This window comes from Dipodomys ordii, unplaced genomic scaffold, assembly GCF_000151885.1.
Source record: "Dipodomys ordii isolate 6190 unplaced genomic scaffold, Dord_2.0 Scaffold2526, whole genome shotgun sequence".
Lineage (NCBI taxonomy): Eukaryota > Metazoa > Chordata > Mammalia > Rodentia > Heteromyidae > Dipodomys > Dipodomys ordii.
This window is the reverse complement of record NW_012269742.1, coordinates 1,143-7,331: the sequence shown is the minus strand read 5'-3', so window position 1 is coordinate 7,331 and position 6,189 is coordinate 1,143. Positions and strand designations below refer to the sequence as shown.

At 46.3% G+C, this 6,189-nt stretch overlaps 1 long non-coding RNA gene across 1 annotated transcript; it reads right to left on the bottom strand.

The window, feature by feature from the left end:
- Window positions 1-1,904: 1,904 nt before the first annotated feature.
- LOC106002061 lies at window positions 1,905-5,980 on the bottom strand. The gene is made up of 3 exons (XR_001175890.1): window positions 5,893-5,980; window positions 3,424-3,570; window positions 1,905-2,644 (listed from the first exon to the last, which is right to left on the bottom strand). It is a non-coding gene; the product is annotated as an uncharacterized LOC106002061 (long non-coding RNA).
- Window positions 5,981-6,189: the final 209 nt, after the last annotated feature.

Genomic DNA, 6,189 nt, shown 5'->3' with positions numbered 1-6,189 from the left:
CCCTGGGTTCGATTCCTCAGCACCACATAAGCAAAAAGAAAAAAGCCGGAAGTGGCACTAGCCTTGAGCTGAAGAGCTGAGGGACAGTGCCCAGGCCGAGTTCAGACCCCACGACCGGACCCAAAAAAAAAAAAAAAAGATAAAATGATCCATTGTCTCATTGAACTGTAAAAGGACCTAGTAGAATTATTTTCTAAAAGTCAATACAGGTTTTCACTATGGTTAGGCCTCCATAGACATTAGGCAAGGAATCTTTTTACAAGTAAGTGTGAGGCATTGGGGAAAATGTAAGAGGTTTTTGCTGCCTAAATTCTGGAGCAAAAAAAAATGTAGGGGAAAAAGTTAACATATTTGCACAGGTCTAGATAATGAGCAATGGTGATAAATCCATGAATACATTACTGGAAGGAAGCTGGCTTCTCCTTTAGAAGGTACAAGATTGTAAAAATAGAACTATATTTCATCTAAATCAAAACTCCCTTATAAATATAAAATCACCACTACTTCAGCCAGGGGAAGTACCAGGAGATTATGTTGTTGGGTTAAATTAATGGGTTCATTAACGATTGGTAGTTCAAACCTCGCTCTTCATCTACAGGGCGCTCAGTCTCCACGCTATCATCTTTGCTGTTGGATATTTTCACTTAATGATAGGTAGATACTACAGTTGGTGCTTGGAGCCAGACAAATACATTTTTTAAAGTAACATGAGAGTAATGTAAGCATGTTAAAACTTAGTTCCTAAAAGACAACAAATAGAATCATTAAATAGAGATGTGCCGGTGGCTCTTTGGCTCCATCTTGCAATAAGTAAGAGGAAGTGAGCATGAATGGATTCCTCTAGGTCTAAGGCTGCATGTAAGAAAAAATAGAGTGGCTCACACCTATAATCTGAGCTACTCAGGACGCTGAAGTCTGAGAGCTGCAGTTTGAAGCCAGCCCAGGCAGGAAAGTCTGTGAGACTCTAATCTCCAATTCATGAACAAAAAGCTGGAAATGGCATTGTGGCTCAAGTGGTAAAGCACGAGCTTTGAGCAAAAAAGCCCAGGGACAGAGCCCAGGCCCTGAGTTCAAGGCCCAGGACTGGCATAAGACCTAATACCATCCCCCCCCCCAAAAAAAGACAGGAGCTGCCTTGGTGTCTCAGAGTGGTAGGTTCTAATCCTGGCTGCTCATTAGCTTTGCAGTCTTCAGCCTCTCTGAGCCTTTGCTCCTTCATCTATAAAACGCATTGCTCCAAATCAATGTTGGACAAAGTGTGTTCCCTAGAATCATAGTTTGTCACATGATCACTTAAAAGGTGCTTTGCAGGGTTGTTGAAGGTAATTAGAAATCCAGTTCGCCTGGACTGAACAGCAGCGAGGGATCCTGGACCAAGTTGTGGAACATGCAGCAGTTTATCAAGACCACCAAGGACAAACCCACTCTGCCCAGGTTCCGTGGCAACCACTCACACCCCTTGATGGCGCTGGGTATCATTAGCAGTTTTGACAACATTTTGGGGGAAGGGCAGTGTGTGTGCATGCACATATTTGTGCGTGTACATGTGCATGAGTCAACACCTCCACCCACCCAAAGACTTCTACATGGCAGGGCTGTGACTTTCATGTGATTGCAGCAGGATTTTCATCACGGAGAGAGGGAAGAGGAAATACAGAGAGCGAATAGTTTTGGAATGCAGTTCACATACGTATGAAGATGTGTAAGGAACCTCAAAGTTGGTGGTCAATAGGAAATTCGGAGGGCAGGCTGAGGAGAAGTTAGTCTGAGTGAAACCTCTCGGCATAATTAGTATACATCGAAAAACAAAAACCGACAGGAAAGTAAAATAGATTTTGTTGTTGGGGTGGGGAGGGTGAATCCCAGGGAAGGGAGTTGGGCTAACGAAGAGAGTCACTGATGAATATGGTGACACACTTTATTTGCATGTATGAAAACAGAACCGTGAAACCCGTGGAAATTGTTTTCAGGAGGGGGTGGGATGAGGAGAAGGAGTGTTGAGACACACTGTATGCGCATGTGGACGTGTGTGCAGCTAACGTGCTGACGAAAACGCATACCCGTGTCATCTGAGAAGGGGTTTGTTCCGATCCAAGCAACGCGAGCTTGCTGGACAGACAAACTGATGGAAATAAAGACACGCTCCATGTCACTCACATGCAAAACTCTGAGTCGCAACTAGGGTGACAGGCTCTAGAACCTCAGATGTACATCCTGCCCTTTGCTGAAGAACGGAAGAAGCCATTCGTTAGGCCAGAAGTCGTCGATGGGAACGGTGGAGCCTCCTTGGATCCCCGTCCTGTCCAGGCCGTGGGTCAGGGCCTTCCTCTCCGCCCTCCGTCATATGTACTGGTTTGTCTCAACACCCACACGGGCATCACCTTCTTTGGGGTGCTGGTACTGGGATTAGAACGCAGAGCCTTTCTTCACTAACAGCTGTTATTTGATAATTTGAGCCACATCTCCAGCCCAGCATTTTGCTTGTTGGTTGGTGATGAAACTCACACACTTTTCTGCCCAGGCCAGCTTCGAATCTGGGCTCTTCCAGCCTCCACCTCCTCAGTACCTGTGTCACCTTCTGAAAGTCCAACTGGAAAGGAATTTCCTAGGATCGGTCTGTAAGGTCCCATTCATTCCAAAGTTCCTTCGTGATCGGAAGGGAAAAAATATCAAAAAATAAATATAATCCTTCCTTCCTTCCTTCCTTCCTTCCTTCCTTCCTTCCTTCCTTCCTTCCTTCCTTCCTTCCTTTCTTTCATTGGTCATGGGGCTTGAACTCTGGGCCTGGACGCTGTCCTTCAGCTCTTCAGCTCAAAGCCAGTGCTCCACTGCTTGAGCCACAGCACCACTTCTGGTTTTCTAGTGGTTTATTGGAGATAAGAGTCTCATGGCCTTTCCTGCTGAGGTTGGCTTCCAACCTCTATCCTCAGATCTCAGCCTCCTGAGTAGCTAGGATTATGGGCGTGAGCCACCAGTGCCCTGCTGTTTTTTCTTAAGTAGTTCCACTCTAGTCTCTTATCTAAGACCCCCTGTTCCCTTGGAGGGAGGACATTAGCTGGTCACAGGCTTAGTAGGTCACATGCTCTACCCTGTCAAGGCTGATTCCTTCCTTCCTTCCTTCCTCCTCTCTCTCCCTCCCCTTTCTTCCCTCCCTCCTTTACCTCCCTCTCTTTTCTTCCCTCCCTCTCCTTTCTTCCTTCCTTCCCTCCCTTCCTCTCTCTTTTTTTCCTATGAGCTTTCTGAGCATGACTTGGTCTCCCCTGGTTGCTGCTGCCCTGGCTCCGAGGACCTGTGCCCCCCCCCCCGTGCCCGGGTGTGGCTCTGCTCCCCAAGTTGTGCCCAGAGGTCACGCTGCCCCCCCCCCCGTGCCCGGGTGTGGCTCTGCTCCCCAAGTTGTGCCCAGAGGTCGCGCTGCAGGCCTACCTCCACAAGCAGACAGCTACACGGTGCTCACTGGGACCCGAGCTGGCTTTGCCTCCAGGCACAGGGGCTGGATAGTTCCCTTCCTGTCTGTTTTAGCTTCTGAACACCAACGCGAGAGGTGACCCAGGCAGCCCCGAGACAGGGATGCTGAAAGGCAAACATTGCGTGAGTATCAACTCTGACCAACACTGCATCCACTCATTTGGACTCCTTCCCTTGGACATGATGGCCGAGGCCCCTCTGTTAATGTCTTATAACACTGGACCTAAAATTCCCCGACTTGTATGAACAGTTGGGATGTACTGTTACACCCTAGACTAAAAAAAACCATCTTGTTACATAAGCAACATGCAAATGAGTCTGAAATAAAATTCAGAGACAGTTCCATTACATGTACTACAGAAAACACTATATTGCCTTCAGAAAATTAAATACTAAAAAATAATGGTGGCTCAAGTGGTAGAACACTTGCCTAGCAGGTGCAAGGCCCTGAGTTCCAACTCCAGTAAAAGCACAAAAACATAGTAGGGTTTATGGACAGACCACTCAAAGACTATGAAAAGGCACACAGAGACTAGAAACAGCTGCAGAGAATTATCTGTCTGTCTGTCTACCTGTTATCTATATTGGGTCTTGCATTGGCTGGCCTTGCTTGCTTGGCTGGTGCTCTACCAATTGAGCCAGGTCTCCAGTCTGGCTTTTTCCTTGTTAGTTGTAGATGAAATGTCATAGAATTTTCTTTCTGGGGTGGACTCAAACCAAGATCCTCCAGATTTCAGCTTCCAGGGTGGCTAGGATTACACGCACGAGCCACAGGTGCCTGGATCATCTATTTTTGAGACAGGGACTTGCTATGTAGCATAGGCTGGCCTCAAATTCCCTCACTCAGCCTCTCAAGGGCTGGACTCACAGGCACGCATCGCCATGCCCGGCAAGAGCCATCGTTTAATTGTTCAGAATCTGGCTGTACAGCTGGATGTGAGGTGCGGAGGCAACACAGATGGAGGAGAGGTCTGAGAAGATGCAACTTCCTGCTGGCGCGGCAACCGCCCGCCGTCCCTTTCTGAGGATGGGTCCTGAATCCCAGTCCTCACGTGGGATCTCCCTTAAGTTGAACTGTAGAAGCCCCCACTTGTTTAGCATCTGAGCTGAGGGCTTTTCTTTCCCTGCTAAGTATTAGAACTGGACTCTCACGGTGTCAGCTCCGCTGTGCTGGAGCCACACCGGAGCAGCCCAAGGCACACAGCGCTGACAGCATTGCCTTGGCTGGTCCCCCGCCAGACTGCAGCCCCCTCGTTGATTGTTGTTGTAGAGGTGATGGACAGACGGGTTCAGTTACGTGGCAGGTAACAAGTACATTTCTTTTTGAGCCATGTCACCCCTTCCCTATCTTCCTCTCTCCCTTTTTACAGTTTTCACATAGCCAGCTCACTCTGTGTGTCTGTGTCTGTGTGTATATGTCAGTGCATCTCTCTTTCCATTGCACATCCTAGGAGATTAAAACAAAAATGCAGGGGTGCTACAAAGGATCAGCTTCTTACTTCCAGCAAACCAGGAGAATCAAGCAGCAAAGTTCATTACACTCTGCGCAACTCCCCGCAGTGAGAAGAAATCTATGTCCATAGTGGATGTGAAACAGTTAAAAAGAAAAACAATTCCTATTTTTTATAGACTCAGTTTCTGCCTAGTGAATTATGATCAAGAACACACACACACACACACACACACACACACACACACACACACACACTGGGTGCTGGTGGCTCACGCCTGTAATCCTCACTACTCAGGAGGCTGAGATCTGAGGAATGATGTTCAAAGCCAGCCTAGGCAGGAAAAACTGTAAGGCTCTTATCTTTAATTATCCAGCAAAAAGGCAGAAGTGAAGCTGTGGCTCAAGTGGTAGAGTGCCAGCCTTAAGTGAAAAATCTCAGGGATAACTTCCAGGCCCCAGGACCAGCACACACACACACACACACTCACACTTAGGCATACACTCACATTCATAACACACACTCAGACACACACATACACATGCACATGTTCACACACACATGAACACCCTCAGACATACACACATGTATATGTTCACACACATATACATACATGAACATACTCAGGCATACACACATGCACATGTTCATATATATATATATACACACACACATACGTGAACACACTCAGGCATAAACATACACTATCTCTCCCTACTCTTTCTCATTTAGCTTCTTTTCATTTTCTTTATTATTTCACTTGAAAAATAACAATGAAGCCATTCAAAAGACCTGAAATATTTCTTTTTGAATGGAAAGCTTCACATTCATTTATTTAATACAAATGTATCAATTTTTTTGTGCTAAGACCTTAGGATCTCAGGATACAGACTAAATCAAATTATTCACTGCTGGAAGTAATATTGTGCGCATTAAATCAAAATACCCCAAACTACAAGTCTGCAGATTGACTTACTTTGGTCATTTTTTTCTTGAGAAGATGTTTCTTCATTATTTGACCTTGATCTGTAACTTTCTAGGGTGTGTTCTGAAATTTCATTTTCTGCAAGAAAAGCAAGTTCACACACTGATCTCTGGTGCCACAGACATCATTTATACACAGGAAGCTGTGTTTAGTAAGATGGTACCTCGTTACCTTACTGCACTGTAGCTGTGTGTTCCTACCCTCCTGTATTTCCAGCCCTCATCAGTTTAACACTATGAGGACCCAGTTCTGCATGCTCTCTGCATGCTACCACAGGAGCTTTAAAGG